We start from the raw sequence: 17137 nt of genomic DNA on the forward strand, positions 1-17137 counted from the left end.
GACAGATTTTTATCTTGTCAGCTCACGGATTTGATCTAGCAACCTTTCGGTTACTAGTCCAACGCTCTAACCACTAGGCTACCTGCCGCCCCAGATTCTCCTTTCAATAAATATTGAGGGTCTTATTTTGTCGACATGATGATCGAAGCTTGGCTGCCATTTGATAAATAAAATAATTCTCAAACTTTGGTCCATAATAATCTCATCATGTCGTAGACTATACCCACACTGTGTCTACAAGCTGTTGACTAGAGTGCACCTGCCAATATCAGAGTGGGCACTATTGTTATACCTATGCACCATTTATTGTGATAAAACCATCAGTTGGCCTAGAGTTGAAAATAGAATTAGAAACCCATTTAACCTGTATTTTTTATTCAGTTTATGGGAATTTAACAGCAAAAGTCATTTGTATGTGCGCTAAGTATTTACACACAGACTTTAATCTGCAACATGTCAATTTGATGGAAACAACTGATGGGAAAATACCTATATTGTATTTCTACAGATTTTAGAATATTCACATGGAAATCTCTTCTACTTTTTCAGAGTAAATAACCCATGGACACTAGAGAAGCTTTAACCAAGTTGAATTCTATCCCAAAGGTTCTGTACAGCTGTAATCAGACAACCCAACATTTGTCCCATCCAGATATTTATATTCCACTTAAGACACTTCCTCTCTCCAATCCTTACAGTTTATGCCCCAACAGGAAGAAGGTAACCAGATAGTACCCTGATTACTCCCTTAACTTCTTTGGGGTAGGGGGCAGTATTTTCACGTCAGGATGAAAAGCATGCCCAGAGTAAATGGCCTGCTACAAAGCCATAAAAGTGCAGTGCGCCAAATGCAAACAACAGAAATCTCATAATTAAAATTCCTCAAAAATACAAGTATTTTACACTATTTTAAAGATAAACTTGTTGTTAATCCCACCACAGTGTCTGATTTCAAAAAGGCTTTATGACAAAAGCACACCATCTGATTATGTTAGGTCAGTACCTAGTCACAGAAAAACACACAAAAAAATTCAACCAAAGAGAGGAGTCACAAAAAACAGAAATAGAGATAAAATTAATCACTAACCTTTGATGATCTCATCAGATGACACTCATAGGACTTCATGTTACACAATACATGTATGTTGTTCGATAAAGTTCATATTTATATTCAAAAATCTTAGTTTACATTGGCGCGTTATGTTCAGTAATGTTTTGCCTCCAAAACATCCTGTGATTTTGAAGAGAGCCACATCAATTTACAAAAATACTCATAAATGTTGATGAAAATACAAGTATTATGCATGGAACTTCAGATAAACCTCTCCTTAATGCAACTGCTGTGTCAGATTTCCCCCAAAAATTATGGAAAAAGCACACCATGCTATAATCTGAGTACAGCGCTCAGACACAATCAGCTCTTATTCCCTCATCCTTCACAGTAGAAGCATCAAACAAGGTTCTAAAGACTGTTGACATCTAGTGGAAGCTTTAGGAAGTGCAATATGACCCCATAGACACTGTATATTGGATAGGCAAACCTACAAACCTCAGATTTTCCACTTCCTGGTTGGATTTTTTCTCCGGTTTTTGCCTGCCATATGAGTTCTGTTATAGTCACAGACATCATTCAAACCGTTTTAGAAACTTCAGAGTGTTTTCTATCCAAATCTACTAATAATATGCATATTTTAGCTTCTGGGCCTGAGTAGCAGGCAGTTTACTCTCTGCACCTTATTCATCCAAGCTACTCTATACTGCCCCCAGCCATATTAAACAAACAAACAAATGAACAAACACTCACCGCAAGGTGTACAAATTCAGAGACTTATGGCCTCGGAACTATGATCACACAACAAAATGCCATTCCAGCTGAATCTGCCGTCTTGTTCAATGGCAGATGGAGCAGCGTTGGTTTCTCCATTTCCCCCTTCTGGTTCCTAAGAGTGTAATAGCACAAGACTTGGAAAGCAACAAAAAGACACACACACATAACAGCATTAATATTGTGATAAGCTATGCATATTTATTTATGCTAATTCCCTCCACCCTTTCGTCTATTCTAGAAACCCATTCCAGAATAATACGACATCAAACGTAAATGTATTTAAAAATAAAACCCCAAACTGTCTAATGATTTAAACAAACTCTAAGGCCTTCTGCATTTGCAATGATTGTTCGGTCATATAATTTAAATGTGTTACCTTTAACCATATCTACATGTACATACTGCCTCAATCAGCCTGACTAACCAGTGTCTGTATGTAGCCTCACTACTTTTATAGCCTCGCTACTTTTATAGCCTCGCTACTTTTATAGCCTCACTACTTTTATAGCCTCGCTACTTTTATAGCCTCGCTACTTTTATAGCCTCGCTACTGTATATAGCTTGTCTTTTTACTGTTTTATTTCTTTACCTACCTATTGTTCACCTAATACCTTTTTTGCACTATTGGTTAGATCCTGTAAGTGAGCATTTCACTGTTGTATTCTGCGCACGTGACAAATAAACTTTGATTTGATTTAGAATCCATTCCCCTGGCATTTCGCCTAGAATCTTCAACCCAAAATACGTTTTCCTATGGCAAATTTAGCCAATGTCTCATCGTAAGGAATCCGCAATATATACATGTGGTTCCATAACACTTTCTCTCACCAAGGCAGCCACCTTAGCCATTTTGTCTGCTTTACGATTACCTATGGCGATTTTATCTGTACGACTAGTATGAGCTTCACATTTTACCACTGCTAATTTACTGGTTAACTGACATTATTCTAATAATACATCTACCTCCAGACCATTATTATTGGGGTTCCTGTCGCTGCTAACATGCCCCGTGGTGACCACACTGTACTCAAATTATGAATTACTCCAAATGCTTACCACACACAGCGCACTCCTTTACTCTATTCCCTTCTGTGTTCATGTAACTAGAGCCACCTGTATACTATACTTTTCCTGATTCCAATGCTGTCTCTTGCAAATCAGGCCTAGGTTTTGGAGTAATCTGATCTGGGTCACATGTATGCGACTCACCATCCTAACAACGCAGGATTAAAAGCACAAATCTTATGAAATTGTAGATTTTCCCCATTTAACGTTAACTCCCAGTTTGTCCATCTTGCACTAGTAACATGTTGTGCTTTGTCATACATGCTTTATGACCCTGTTCCGCCAAATTGTCTACCAATGTGGTGCGGTCTCGCATATGACTTTCTTCGTCTTTTGACGCTAATAACAAATCCTCCACGTATTGTACCAACACAGAACCTACAATTTAAACCCTTTTAACTATTGGTGGTTTTAATACAGCTGGACAGTATCTTTCGGTAGTCTTTTTTTTCTCTAGGTATCTACTAAAATGTCTCCCATAGGCCTCTATTTTGACATGCCTACTGAGCTCGTTGAACACCTGTACCCTCTTGTAGTTTGGGTTCCAGTTGCTCACTACCCAGCAGACTAATTTGTCCTTCTTGGGCAGCTCAAAGATTTTATCCTCACTGGTTACCTCAACAAGCGACCCATAAGGAACCTTGATATCAGAATCCAGTCGATAACTGGCAGTCAAATTGAACAAGTGGTCAACACCAGGGATTCTGTTTGTGTTAGCCGGTGATTCTGCATTCCACCACACCCATTTCTGGAACCATGGACGTTGCTCTTGGGGCATGTTCTTCAGGTCTCCATGGATGTCTCTATGGTGGAATATGACACCGTGCGCCTTGCTGTAAAGGTTTTTATCCACTGTTAGGTGACAGCCTTTGATGTTAAAGTAGGCACAAGAGTCTATGTCAAAGGTGTGATCAAGTGACCAAATCAAAATGATAGTCATCCTGAATGGTTGTCTGGGCATGGTGTGTTTGGTTCACCATCTGGTTCCGTGCCCTACGTACTTGAGGGCAAGGAGGACAACAAGCTTTTCCCAAGTGGGATGCCTGGTCGATAGGGCATGAGAGGAACTTGATCTGGCGTTTGTAGTACATGAAGGATAAGCGCAGTAAGAATGTCATCATCAGAACAGGCCGCAGAACACCCTAGGAAGCCGGAGTGGACATATCTTGACCCTTTGAAAGAGAAAAGAGTCCAATCAAATCCACTCTAGAATATCAACAAAAGCCATCTTATAAAATGACAATACACCATGGAATCCAGGGAAGAAAATACACTAGGAATGCAAAATGCATCACTAGTGAAACATACCAACATTCAGTGCTGTTGATTAATTCAGCATTCATGTTGACCGTGCGTCAAACTCATTCCACGGAGGGTCGAGTGTCTAGGTTTTTGCTCCTCCCTTGTACTTCAATGATTAATTAAGGTCACTAATTAGTAAGGAATTCCCCTCACCTGGTTGTCTAGGTCTTAATTGAAAGGATAAACCAAAAACCCACAGACACTCGACCCTCCGTGGAATGAGTTTGACACCCCTGATGTGGACTCTGGTTGTCCTATACGATGACGTACACTACAACCCTCAAACGCAACTCTGGACCTCGAAACCAGTTCCACTGCATTCTTTCATTGTTCCCTTCTATTCAGGGACTGAAACTGTTATATGGGGCAAGTGTCAACCCCGACCTGCTGCTGCTGCTGCTGTTTCTTCAAGGTTTGTTGGCAGACTACACTCAAAAGGTGCATTGTCTCCACCTACTGTACAAGGTGGTGAGAGAAAAAAAATCTAACCTGAGCTGACCAGTTTAACCAGTTTAACCAGGTAGGCCAGTTGAGAACAAGTTCTCATTTACAACTGCGATCTGGCCAAGATAAAGCAAAGAAGTGTGACAAAAACAACAACACAGAGTTACACAAACGTACAGTCAATAACACAAAAGAAAAGAAACATTTGAAAAATCTGTACAGTGTTTGCAAATGTAGAAGAGTAGGGAGGTAGGCAATAAATAGGCCCTAGAGGCAAAAATAATTACAATTTAGCATTAATACTGGAGTGATAGATTTGCAGATGATGATGTGCAAGTAGAGATACTGGGGTGCAAAAGAGCAAGAGGATAAGTAACAATATGGGGATGAGGTAGTTGGGTGTGCTATTTACAGATTGGCTGTGTACAAGCACAGTAAGCTGCTCAGACAGCTGATGCTTAAAGTTAGAGAGGGAGATATAAGATTCCAGCTTCAGAGATTTTTGCAATTCATTCCAGTCATTGGCAGCACAGAACTGTAAGGAAAGGCAGCCAAAGGAAGTGTTGGCTTTGGGGATGAACAGTGAAATATACCTGCTGGAGCGCTGATACGGGTGGGTGTTGTTTTGGTGACCAGTAAGCTGAGATAAGGCGGGGCTTTACCTAGCAGAGACTTACAGATGACCTGGAGTGAGTGGGTTTGACGAAGGACATGTAGTGAGGGCCAGCCAATGAGAGCATACAGGTCGCAGTGGTGGGTAGTATATGGGGCTTTGGTGATAAAACGGATAGCAGTGATAGCAAACTGGATGTAGTCTGAGTAGAGTGTTGGGGGCAATTTTGTAAATGACATCGCCGAAGTCAAGTATCGGTAGGATAGTCAGTTTTACGAGGGTATGTTTGGCGGCATGAGTGAAGGAGGCTTTGTTGCGAAATAGGAAGCCGATTCTAGATTTCATTTTGGATTGGAGATGCTTAATGTGAGTCTGGAAGGAGAGTTTACAGTCTAACCAGACACCTAGGTATTTGTAGTTGTCCACATATTCTAGGTCAGAACCGTCCAGAGTAGCGAGGCTAGTTGGGCGAGAGGGTGTGACCAGCAATCGGTTGAAGAGCATGCACTTAGTTTTACTGGCATTTTAAAAGCAGTTGGAGACAACGGAAGGAGTGTTGTATGGCAATGAAGCTCGTTTGGAGGTTTGTTAAGACAGTGTCCAAAGAGGGCCAGATGTATACACAATGGTGTCGTCTGCGTAGATGTGGATCAGAGAATCACCAGCACCAATAGCGACATCATTGATATACAGTGGGGAGAACAAGTATTTGGTACACTGCTGATTTTGCAGGTTTTCCTACTTACAAAGAATGTAGAGGTCTGTCATTTTTATCATAGGTACACTTCAACTGTGAGAGCCGGAATCTAAAACAAAAATCCAGAAAATCACATTGTATGATTTTTAAGTAATACATTTTCATTTTATTGCATGACAATAGTATTTGATACATCAGAAAAGCAGAACTTAATATTTGGTACAGAAACCTTTGTAATTACAGAGATCATACGTTTCCTGTAGTTCTTGACCAGGTTTGCACACACTGCAGCAGGGATTTTGGCCCACTCCTCCATACAGACCTTCTCCAGATCCTTCAGGTTTCGGGGCTGTCGCTGGGCAATACGGACTTTCAGCTCCCTCCAAAGATTTTCTATTGGGTTCAGGTCTGGAAACTTGCTAGGCCACTCCAGGACCTTGAGATGCTTCTTACGGAGCCACTCCTTAGTTGCCCTGGCTGTGTGTTTCGGGTCGTTGTCATGCTGGAAGACCCAGCCACGACCCATCTTCAATGCTCTTACTGAGGGAAGGAGGTTGTTGGCCAAGATCTCGTGATACATTGCCCCATCCATCCTCCCCTCAATACGGTGCAGTCGTCCTGTCCCCTTTGCAGAAAAACATCCCCAAAGAATGATGTTTCCACCTCCATGCTTCACGGTCGGGATGGTGTTCCTTTGATTGTACTCATCCTTCTGCTTCCTCCAAACACGGCGAGTGGAGTTTAGACCAAAAAGCTCTGTTTTTGTCTCATCAGACCACATGACCTTCTCCCATTCCTCCTCAGGATCATCCAGATGGTCATTGGCAAACTTCAGACGGGCCTGGACATGCGCTGGCTTGAGCAGGGGGACCTTACGTGCGCTGCAGGATTTTAATCCATGACGGCGTAGTGTGTTACTAATGGTTTTCTTTGAGACTGTGGTCCCAGCTCTCTTCAGGTCATTGACCAGGTCCTGCCATGTAGTTCTGGGCTGATCCCTCACCTTCCTCATGATCACGGATGCCCCACGAGGTGAGATCTTGCATGGAGCCCCAGACTGAGGGTGATTGACCGTCATCTTGAACTTCTTCCATTTTCTAATAATTGTGCCAACAGTTGTTGCCTTCTCACCAAGCTGCTTGTCTATTTTCCTGTAGCCCATCCCAGCCTTGTGCAGGTCTACAATTGTATCCCTGATGTCCTTACACAGCTCTCTAGTCTTGGCCATTGTGGAGAGGTTGGAGTCTGTTTGAGTGTGTGGACAGGTGTCTTTTATACAGGTAACGAGTTCAAACAGGTGCAGTTAATACAGGTAATGAGTGGAGAACAGGAGGAGTTCTTAAAGAAAAACTAACCGGTCTGTGAGAGCCGGAAATCTTACTGGTTGGTAGGTGATTAAATACTTATGTCATGCAATAAAATAAAAAGGAATTACTTAAAAATCATACAATGTGATTTTCTGGATTTTTGTTTTAGATTTCGTCTCTCACAGTTGAAGTGTACATATGATAAACATTTCAGACCTCTACATTCTTTGTAAGTAGGAAAACCTGCAAAATCGGCAGTGTATCAAATACTTGTTCTCCCCACTGTATACAAAGAAAAGAGTCGGCCCGAGAATTGAACTCTGTGGCACCCCATAGAGACTGCCAGAGGTCCGGACAACAGGCCCTCCAATTTGACACACTGAACTCTATCTGAGAAGTAGTTGGTGAACCAGGCGAGGCAGTCATTTGAGAAGACAAGGCTATTGAGTCTGCCGATAAGAATGCAGTGATTGACAGAGTCGAAAGCCTTGGCCAGGTCGATGAAGACGGCTGCACAGTACTTGTTTTTATCGATGGCTGCAGGGGGTGCTGAGATGTTGGCCAGGGTAGGGGTAGCCAGGTGGAAAGCATGGCCAGCTGTGGAAAATGCTTATTGAAATTATCGATTATCATAGATTTATCGGTGGTGACAGTGTTTATTATCCTCAGGGCAGTGGGCAGGTGGGAGGAGGTGCTCTTATTCTCCATGGACTTTACAGTGTCCCAAAACCTTTTGGAATTAGTGGTACAAGAAGCAAATTTCTGTTTGAAAAAGCTAGCCTTAGCTTTCCAAACTGATGGAGTATATTGGTTTCTGACTTCCCTGAAAAGTTGCATATCAGGGGGGCTATTCAATGCTAATGCAGAACGCCACAGGATGTTTTTGTGCTGGTCAATGGCAGTCAAGTCTGGGGTGAAACAAGGGCTATATCTGTTCTTAGTTTTTTTTTTATTAATGGGGCATGCTTATTTAAGATGGTGAGGAAAGCACATTTGAAGAGCAACCAGGCATCCTCTACTGACTGTATGAGGTCAATATCCTTCCAGGATACCCTGGCCAGGTCGATTAGAAAGGTCTGCTCACTGAAGTGTTTTAGGGAGCGTTTGACAGTGGTGAGGGGTGGTCTTTTGACCGAGGACCCAGTGCGCATGCAGGCAGTGATCGCTGTGATCCTGGTTGAAGACAGCAGAAGTGTATTTAGAGGGCAGATTGGTCAGGATGATATCTAAGAGGGTGCCCATGGTTATGGATTTATGGTTGTACCTGGTAGGTTCCTTTATGATTTGTGTGAGATTGAGGGCATCTAGCTTAGATTGTAAGCATGTCCCAGTTTAGGTCACCTAACAGTACGAACTCTGAAGATAGATGGGGGGTGATCAATTGACATATGGTGTCCAGGGCACAGTTGGGGGCCGAGGGGGGTCTATAACAACTTCTATCTTTGCTTCTAAACGCCACCCAGAATGATTAACCAATGAGAATGTACATTTAGTTAGCTGAACTTTACTTTGTTAATTAGACCAGGTAATACTATGGAAAACATTATTTAAGTTAATTACATTTATTAGTTTAAATGACCATATTTAGTCAAGTACACGTTAGTTTAAAAGACAGAGCAGCATCAAATAGAACATGATTAGACGTTCTACTTATAGTAATTAGGGAGACTGAATGCATGGGTGAGCAGCAGGCCAATTATCTAACTCACCACCACTGGCTGCAACCTGAGCAATCAACTTGGTAGCAAACCATTAAGGCCAGGCACACCTAAAATGGTAGAGGCCCCTCGGTCTGCGCTATAGCCTAACTACGGCAAGTAAAAAGGGTCAAGGGGTCCGAGGACCTAGATGACAGAAGTGAGGGAGAGACTGGAAGCTGTGGCTAGCGATCAATCGTTGATCAACAAACAATCAAACTGTTCTTGGTGTGGCGGTGGTTCGGCACTGGGTCAAAGATGGTACGAGATGGTGATGGAGACGAAAGTGAAGCAAGCATGGAGCATAGTGGTACAAATGAATTTAAGAGTAAGAAAGAGAAATGAAGAGGGAGATAAAGGGAGAAATGGTTTGAAAAGGAAGGGAAAGGTCAATGGAGGCAGAGAGGAGGCAGAAAAGGATGTTTGAGGAGAGCAACATAGCTTCCAACGCTAGCAGCAGTTCAGAGGTAGAGAGTGCCAAGGAAGGGCAAGATAAATTACGAGGGGAGCATGGAGGTGAGGAGGAGCATAAAGTGATTCTGAAGTTTAAGGAGGAAGGGGAAGTTGGGGCAATGAGTCCGATAAGGTTGACGGCTGTGATAAAAGAGTTGATTGGGGAAGTTGTCCATGCTAAAGTGTTAAGAGACGGGAGCTTGTTGGTGTTCTGTAACGACATGGCACAGAGGGGAAAAGTATAAGGTGGTGTCAAGCAGTATGTATGAACAATGAACACTTTTATTTGAACTTAATATAAGACATTAATAAAAATTAATTTAGTCTCAAATAATGAAACATGTTCAATTTGGTTTAAATTATGCAAAAACAAAGTGTTGGAGAAGAAAGTAAAAGTGCAATATGTGCCATGTAAAAAAGCTAACGTTTAAGTTCCTTGCTCAGAACATGAGAACATATGAAAGCTGGTGGTTCCTTTTAACATGGGTCTTCAATATTCCCAGGTAAGAAGTTTTAGGTTGTAGTTATTATAGGACTATTTCTCTCTATACCATTTGTATTTCATATACAGTGCCTTGCGAAAGTATTCGGCCCCCTTGAACTTTGCGACCTTTTGCCACATTTCAGGCTTCAAACATAAAGATATAAAACTGTATTTTTTTGTGAAGAATCAACAACAAGTGGGACACAATCATGAAGTGGAACGACATTTATTGGATATTTCATACTTTTTTAACAAATCAAAAACTGAAAAATTGGGCGTGCAAAATTATTCAGCCCCTTTACTTTCAGTGCAGCAAACTCTCTCCAGAAGTTCAGTGAGGATCTCTGAATGATCCAATGTTGACCTAAATGACTAATGATGATAAATACAATCCACCTGTGTGTAATCAAGTCTCCGTATAAATGCACCTGCACTGTGATAGTCTCAGAGGTCTGTTTAAAGCGCAGAGAGCATCATGAAGAACAAGGAACACACCAGGCAGGTCCGAGATACTGTTGTGAAGAAGTTTAAAGCCGGATTTGGATACAAAAAGATTTCCCAAGCTTTAAACATCCCAAGGAGCACTGTGCAAGCGATAATATTGAAATGGAAGGAGTATCAGACCACTGCAAATCTACCAAGATCTGGCCGTCCCTCTAAACTTTCAGCTCATACAAGGAGAAGACTGATCAGAGATGCAGCCAAGAGGCCCATGATCACTCTGGATGAACTGCAGAGATCTACAGCTGAGGTGGGAGACTCTGTCCATAGGACAACAATCAGTCGTATATTACACAAATCTGGCCTTTATGGAAGAGTGGCAAGAAGAAAGCCATTTCTTAAAGATATCCATAAAAAGTGTCGTTTAAAGTTTGCCACAAGCCACCTGGGAGACACACCAAACACGTGGAAGAAGGTGCTCTGGTCAGATGAAACCAAAATTGAACTTTTTGGCAACAATGCAAAACGTTATGTTTGGCGTAAAAGCAACACAGCTGAACACACCATCCCCACTGTCAAACATGGTGGTGGCAGCATCATGGTTTGGGCCTGCTTTTCTTCAGCAGGGACAGGGAAGATGGTTAAAATTGATGGGAAGATGGATGGAGCCAAATGCAGGACCATTCTGGAAGAAAACCTGATGGAGTCTGCAAAAGACCTGAGACTGGGACGGAGATTTGTCTTCCAACAAGACAATGATCCAAAACATAAAGCAAAATCTACAATGGAATGGTTCAAAAATAAACATATCCAGGTGTTAGAATGGCCAAGTCAAAGTCCAGACCTGAATCCAATCGAGAATCTGTGGAAAGAACTGAAAACTGCTGTTCACAAATGCTCTCCATCCAACCTCACTGAGCTCGAGCTGTTTTGCAAGGAGGAATGGGAAAAAATGTCAGTCTCTCGATGTGCAAAACTGATAGAGACATACCCCAAGCGACTTACAGCTGTAATCGCAGCAAAAGGTGGCGCTACAAAGTATTAACTTAAGGGGGCTGAATAATTTTGCACGCCCAATTTGTTAAAAAAGTTTGAAATATCCAATAAATGTCGTTCCACTTCATGAATGTGTCCCACTTGTTGTTGATTCTTCACAAAAACATACAGTTTTATATCTTTATGTTTGAAGCCTGAAATGTGGCAAAAGGTCGCAAAGTTCAAGGGGGCCGAATACTTTCGCAAGGCACTGTACCTTTGGCTATTGGATGTTCTAATAGGTACTTTAGTATTGCCAGCCTAATCTCGGGAGTTGATAGACTTGAAGTCATAACCAGCGCAATGCTTGAAGCATTGCGAAGAGCTGCTGGCAAACGCAGTAAAGTGCTGTTTGAATGAATACTTACGAGCCTGCTGCTGCCTACCACTGCTCAGTCAGACTGCTCTATCAAATCATAGACTTAATTATAATATAATATCACACAGAAAAACTATCATTTCGGAAACTATCATTTATTCTTTCAGTGAAATACGGAACCGTTCCGCATTTTATCTAAAGGGTGGCATCCATAAGTCTAAATATTGCTGTTACATTGCACAACCTTCAATGTTATGTCATATTTACATAACATTCTGGCAAATTAGTTCGCAGCGAGCCAGGCGGCCCAAACTGTTGCATATACCCTGACTCTGCGTGCAATGAATGCAAGAGAAGTGACACAATTTCCCTCGTTTAATATTGCCTGCTAACATGAATATATTTTAGCTAAATATGCAGATTTAAAAATATATACTTGTGTAATGATTTTAAGAAAGGCATTGATGTTTATGGTTAGGTACATTGGTGCAACGACAGTGCTTTTTTTGCGAATGCGCTTGTTAAATCACCCGTTTGGCGAAGTAGGCTGTGATTCAATGATAAATTAACAGGCACCGCATCGATTATATGCAAAGCTGGACAAGCTAGATAAACTAGTATTATCATCAACCATGTGTAGTTAACTAGTGATTATGTTCAGATTGATTGTTTTTTAGAAGTTACGTTTAATGCTAGCTACCACTTTACATTGGCTCCTTTCTGCACTTGCATAACAGGTAGTCGGCCTGCCACGCAGTCTCCTAGTGGAGTGCACTGTAATCGGCAGTGATCGGTGTCCAAAAATGCTGATTACCGATTGTTATGAAAACTTGAAATCGGCCCTAATTAATCGGACATTCCGATTAATCGGTCGACCTCTAGTAGGGAGTGATCATTACCCCATAGTATGCACAGTAGGCCAGAGGGAGGAGGAGGTGTCAGTGGATGGAGTAGGCAGGTGCGTGTTTGGAAGGGCAAAGTGGGCTCAGTTTCAGGAGCTGAGTGAGCAGATGATGGCTCAGGTGGATATGAGAGGAAGTGGATAGTATATAATAACTGGGCGAGAAGTTTTAGTGGGGGCAGCTACTGAGGCTATACATAAGTGTTCAGGGAGGAGGAAAGCAGTCCCATGGTGGACCGAGGAGTGTGGGGCAATGGGGAGGAGTTGAAACAGGGCATTTAGAGTACTGAAAAGGACTCATATCTTCCAACATCTGATTCAGTATAAGCAGGCCCTGGTGAGGAGAACTATCCTTCAGGTAAAGAGGTCATGTTGTCGTCAGTTCTGTGACACCATTGGAAGGGCGACACCTGTGGGAGAAGTGTGGGAGATGATTAAGAGGATGAGTGAGTGGGATTTTTCCAGTGTTGACGAGTGGGAAGGATGTGGCAGTAACAGATGAGAAGGCAAAGATGATGGCCAAACTATTTGTCCAAGTGCATAGCTCTGCAAATTTGTCAGAGGAGGGGGAGGGAAAGGGGGAGAGAACGAGAGAGGAGCATCCTGGAGTGCTGGATAGGAGGGAGGATGTAAATGATGCGTTGAATGCACCATTTACCATGGCAGAGGTGAAAAGGGCAGTAGATAAGGCTGGGTTAACTTCACCTGGGAAAGATGAGGTGTGCCATGCTATGTTGACCCATCTTTGTGATGAGGCACAGGATAAGGTGTCGGTGTTGTACAACTGAGTGTGGGAGGAGGGGAAACTACCAGGCAGCTGGAAGTAGGCAGTAGTGTAAACAAGCCAGGGAAGGATCCAATGAGGTCAACAAGCTATCTGCCAATAGCTTTAACATCACATGTATGTAAGATTATGGAACATGTGATTACGGAGAGGCTAACTTTATTCCTGGAGTGCAGGGGGCTAGTATCGCCACATCAGAGTGGGTTCAGGAAGGGGCCGGGGAACTATGAACCCAGTGCTCTGCTTAGAAGCAGAGGTCCGGAAGGCTCAGGTGAACAAGGAGACAGTTGTAGCTGTTTTTGTTTGATGTGGAGAAGGCGTATGATATGATGTGGAAGGAGGGGTTGTTAATCAAGCTTGGTATTATGGGGGTAGGAGGAAGAATGTACAACTGGATAAAGGATTTCCTGTTCCTGGTGAGGGTGGGGAAGTCTATCAGGCAGCTAGCTACCTGGTGGATAACGGTACACCACAGGGGAGCGTGATTAGTCCTCTGTTGTTCTCAATCATGATTAATTATGTTTATTCTCAGGTAAGGGAAGATATTGGGAAGCCGTTATTTGCAGATGATGGGGCCTTATGGAAGAAATGTGCCATACATAGTCAGGAAGGTACAGGAAGCAATTGATGAGGTTGAGCGATGGCATTAACGTGGGGATTCAGGTTCTCTGTAGAGAACTCGCTGTTCTTTACCAGGAGGAAGGTGGGAGATGAGGTATGCTTGAGGTTATATGGGAGAAACTTGGAGAGATTGGGGGCCTTCAGGATCCTTCGGGGATACTTTGACTGACCTGGGCAGAACACGTTGAGAGAATGGTGGAAATGTGTAAAAAGGTGCTAAATGTGATGCGCTGTCTGACGGGGAAGGAGTTGGGGGGCTGGGCGTTCCTCATTGAAGACCATGCATGTTGCATTGATCCGATCTGTAATAGACTATGGCAGTGTAGTGTATGGTTCAGCAGGCCGGACCTCATTGGAAAGGCTATATCGTACAGGGGCAAGGACTCTGAATATGTAGTGGTGTGTTTCGGACCTCCCCAGTGTCTGAACTACAGGTGGAGCTGAGACAGCAGCTGGGAATTAATTATTGGATCAACCTACAGGGACATGGGGTGTCTCATCCTGCGAAAGGGATTTTACAGGCAAGCTGGGAACATGAGTGAAGACAGAACACAAGCTTTGGGTGGGTGGGTGGGTAATACCCAGGTGAAGGTGATGGGACTGTATGGAAGGGAGTTTAGTCCAATGGTAGCTATTCCTGTGAATCCACCATGGTTACTCCCACCCTCAGTAGTTGATCTAGAAGTGTTGGAGAGACTACAGAAAGACATGATGTTTAAGAGACGTCTGGATACTGTGTATCAGGATTTTGTAGCCACTTACACAGATGGTTCAAAAGATCCAAGGACAAGACGTACTGGGTCAGCATTTGTAGTGCAGGAATGTGGGGTGGCAGTCAGGAAATGTATTACAGATCATCTGACTGTATATACGGCGGAGCTGATGGCCATACTGTTGGGCTTGCAGTGGGTAGAGGAAGTCAAGCCAGACAGAGTAGTTATTTGCTCTGATTCATGTGCAGTGTTGATGATTCTCGAGTCCTTTAGCTCACGTAGCAGACAAGACCTGCTTTAAGAGGTGTTACAAACCCATTGCAGGATTAGACAAATTAGTATATAGATATGATTTACTTGGGTCCCAGCCCATGTGGGTGTGGAGGGCAACTAGGCAGTTGGCTAAACAAGCACTTAGTAGTGGGGATTTTGAGGTTGTAGTTCCAATGAGCAAGGCAGAGGAAAAAAGCCTGATATAGACAGTGATGGTGTAGAGATGGTAGGAGCAGTGGAAGAAAGATACTAAGGGCAGGCAATTATTTAAAGTACAAAGGAGTCGGGGAGGCCGGCAGGAAGGGATCAAAGAGAGGACGCTAATGTTTAAAAGATTAAGGGCGGGACACCGCCAGTTGAAAAATACCTTAAATGTGATGGGAAAACATCCATCAGGAAAGTGTGATTATTGCCAGGAATTATTATTAAGGGATTATTGCCAGCATGTATTGCTACACAGTGGGCAGTGTCAAAGGGAAAGAGAGAGGCTGATCTCTAGTATGAGGGAGAAGGGGATACACGAAATGTGTTTTTAAAGAGTATACTGAGTAGAACGTCATTATATATAAACTCAAATATTTATATATTTTTAAGAGCAACAAGGCTGCCAGGTAGGATTTAGTTTCTCCCGGTCTCTGGCCCACACTCCAGTACAGTAGGTGTCGGTAATGCACCATAACGTTGGATGCCAACTGCCAATAAACACCAATGAAGAAGTAAAATGGTAGATAACTATGCATGGCAATGAACTAGTGCACCTTTTCCAAATCACACTGTATAGCATTTTAGATTATAATATTAAAATATAATAGACCAGGCTAAGGCTGCACCATTACATGCCCAAGTTATCAAACTTACCTTGGTATCCACAATGCCAGGAGAAGATAAAGTATTGTATCACACTGTCTACGTATACCATCCAGGTGTAGACATCAGTGAGTTGACTGAGTGAAATGCCTTATCCCTAATACGTACCTTTTCAGAGAGGGGACCGGGTCAGGTGAAAAGACATGGCTGCATTTTATGTTGTCTCATCACCTGGGGTGTGTTCAGTTCGCCTCAACGGTTGCTACGTTGCGTGATGGTTTGTACTGTATGACACGTTTTCCCAAAATGGTGCGCACCGTTCTTTAACAACCTTCGATGTACGTGTGGCTTGATCAATACGGGTCTGAAATGGAAGTGAATAAGGGAGAATTATCTGAGGTGGCATGTGCAGTGAAGTTCATATGTGGTTTAAGGGTGGGTGCAGTGGAATCGGTGAAGGTAACCTGAAGTGGTCTTGTGATAATGGTTTGTGTTTCTGCCGGTCAGAGGGAGCGGGCGCTTCACACCACACTAATTGGGAAGGCAGCTGTGACTTGTTTTGCTCTCAAGAAAAAGGCACCATTGAAAAGAGTGACTACTGGGGTAGCGGTAAATGTGAAAGTGGACCAGCTGAAGGGAAAGACTCCCAGAGTTTGTGATGCTTGTCGTTTGGTGCGACGCAAACATTGTGGTGTGAATGTAAAAATAGAAGTCATGGTCTGTTCTTTTGAGTTTTGATAAGTATTTGCCCGACAAAGTGATGTTAGGAAATTTCAGTTATCCCGTGCGAGCCTTTGTGCAGAATCCATTACATTGTTACAGGTGTCAAGCTTATGAGCATCTGGCAGCAGTGTGTAGGTGTGAGGTTCCTAGGTGTGAGAAGTATGCAGAAGGACATAAAACAAAGGAATTAGTTGTATTGGGGTAAGAAGTGGCATGTGTTAATTGTATGGGTGCCTATGGGGCTGGGGATCAGAAGTGTCTGGTGAGAGGCAGGTTGAGGTTACCAGGGTTAGAGTAGTGTTGAGGAAGATCCTGAGATCCTGAGAGGATTTGCTTTTTAGCTCTCATCAATGGACCGCAGAGATGGAACTTAAGTCACAGAAAATAGAAGTTGTGGTGGCAGCTGCAGAGAAGTATTTAGGTGTACGAGATTTGGCGTCAGAGTTAGGGTGTATTGAGTGGTGGTGTCCAAACCTCCCAGGCCATTGGCTGAATAGGGTTTGAATAGGGTGGTGAGTTTTTAATGTGTAGGGTTAGATGGCAGGGCATTTTTTTAAATGCATTTTCCACTCAAAGTATAAGGGATTTATACCCTAGTCTAGTTGGTGGCGGTAATGCAACATTTATTGG

The 17137-nt window shown here is 42.9% G+C and overlaps 1 pseudogene; it reads right to left on the bottom strand.

The window, feature by feature from the left end:
• Positions 1-3288: 3288 nt before the first annotated feature.
• LOC139392949 (4-galactosyl-N-acetylglucosaminide 3-alpha-L-fucosyltransferase 9-like) lies at positions 3289-4056 on the bottom strand (annotated as a pseudogene).
• Between the last annotated feature and the right edge of the window lie 13081 nt (positions 4057-17137).

Source organism: Oncorhynchus clarkii, chromosome 33, assembly GCF_045791955.1.
Source record: "Oncorhynchus clarkii lewisi isolate Uvic-CL-2024 chromosome 33, UVic_Ocla_1.0, whole genome shotgun sequence".
Taxonomy (NCBI): Eukaryota; Metazoa; Chordata; class Actinopteri; order Salmoniformes; family Salmonidae; genus Oncorhynchus; species Oncorhynchus clarkii.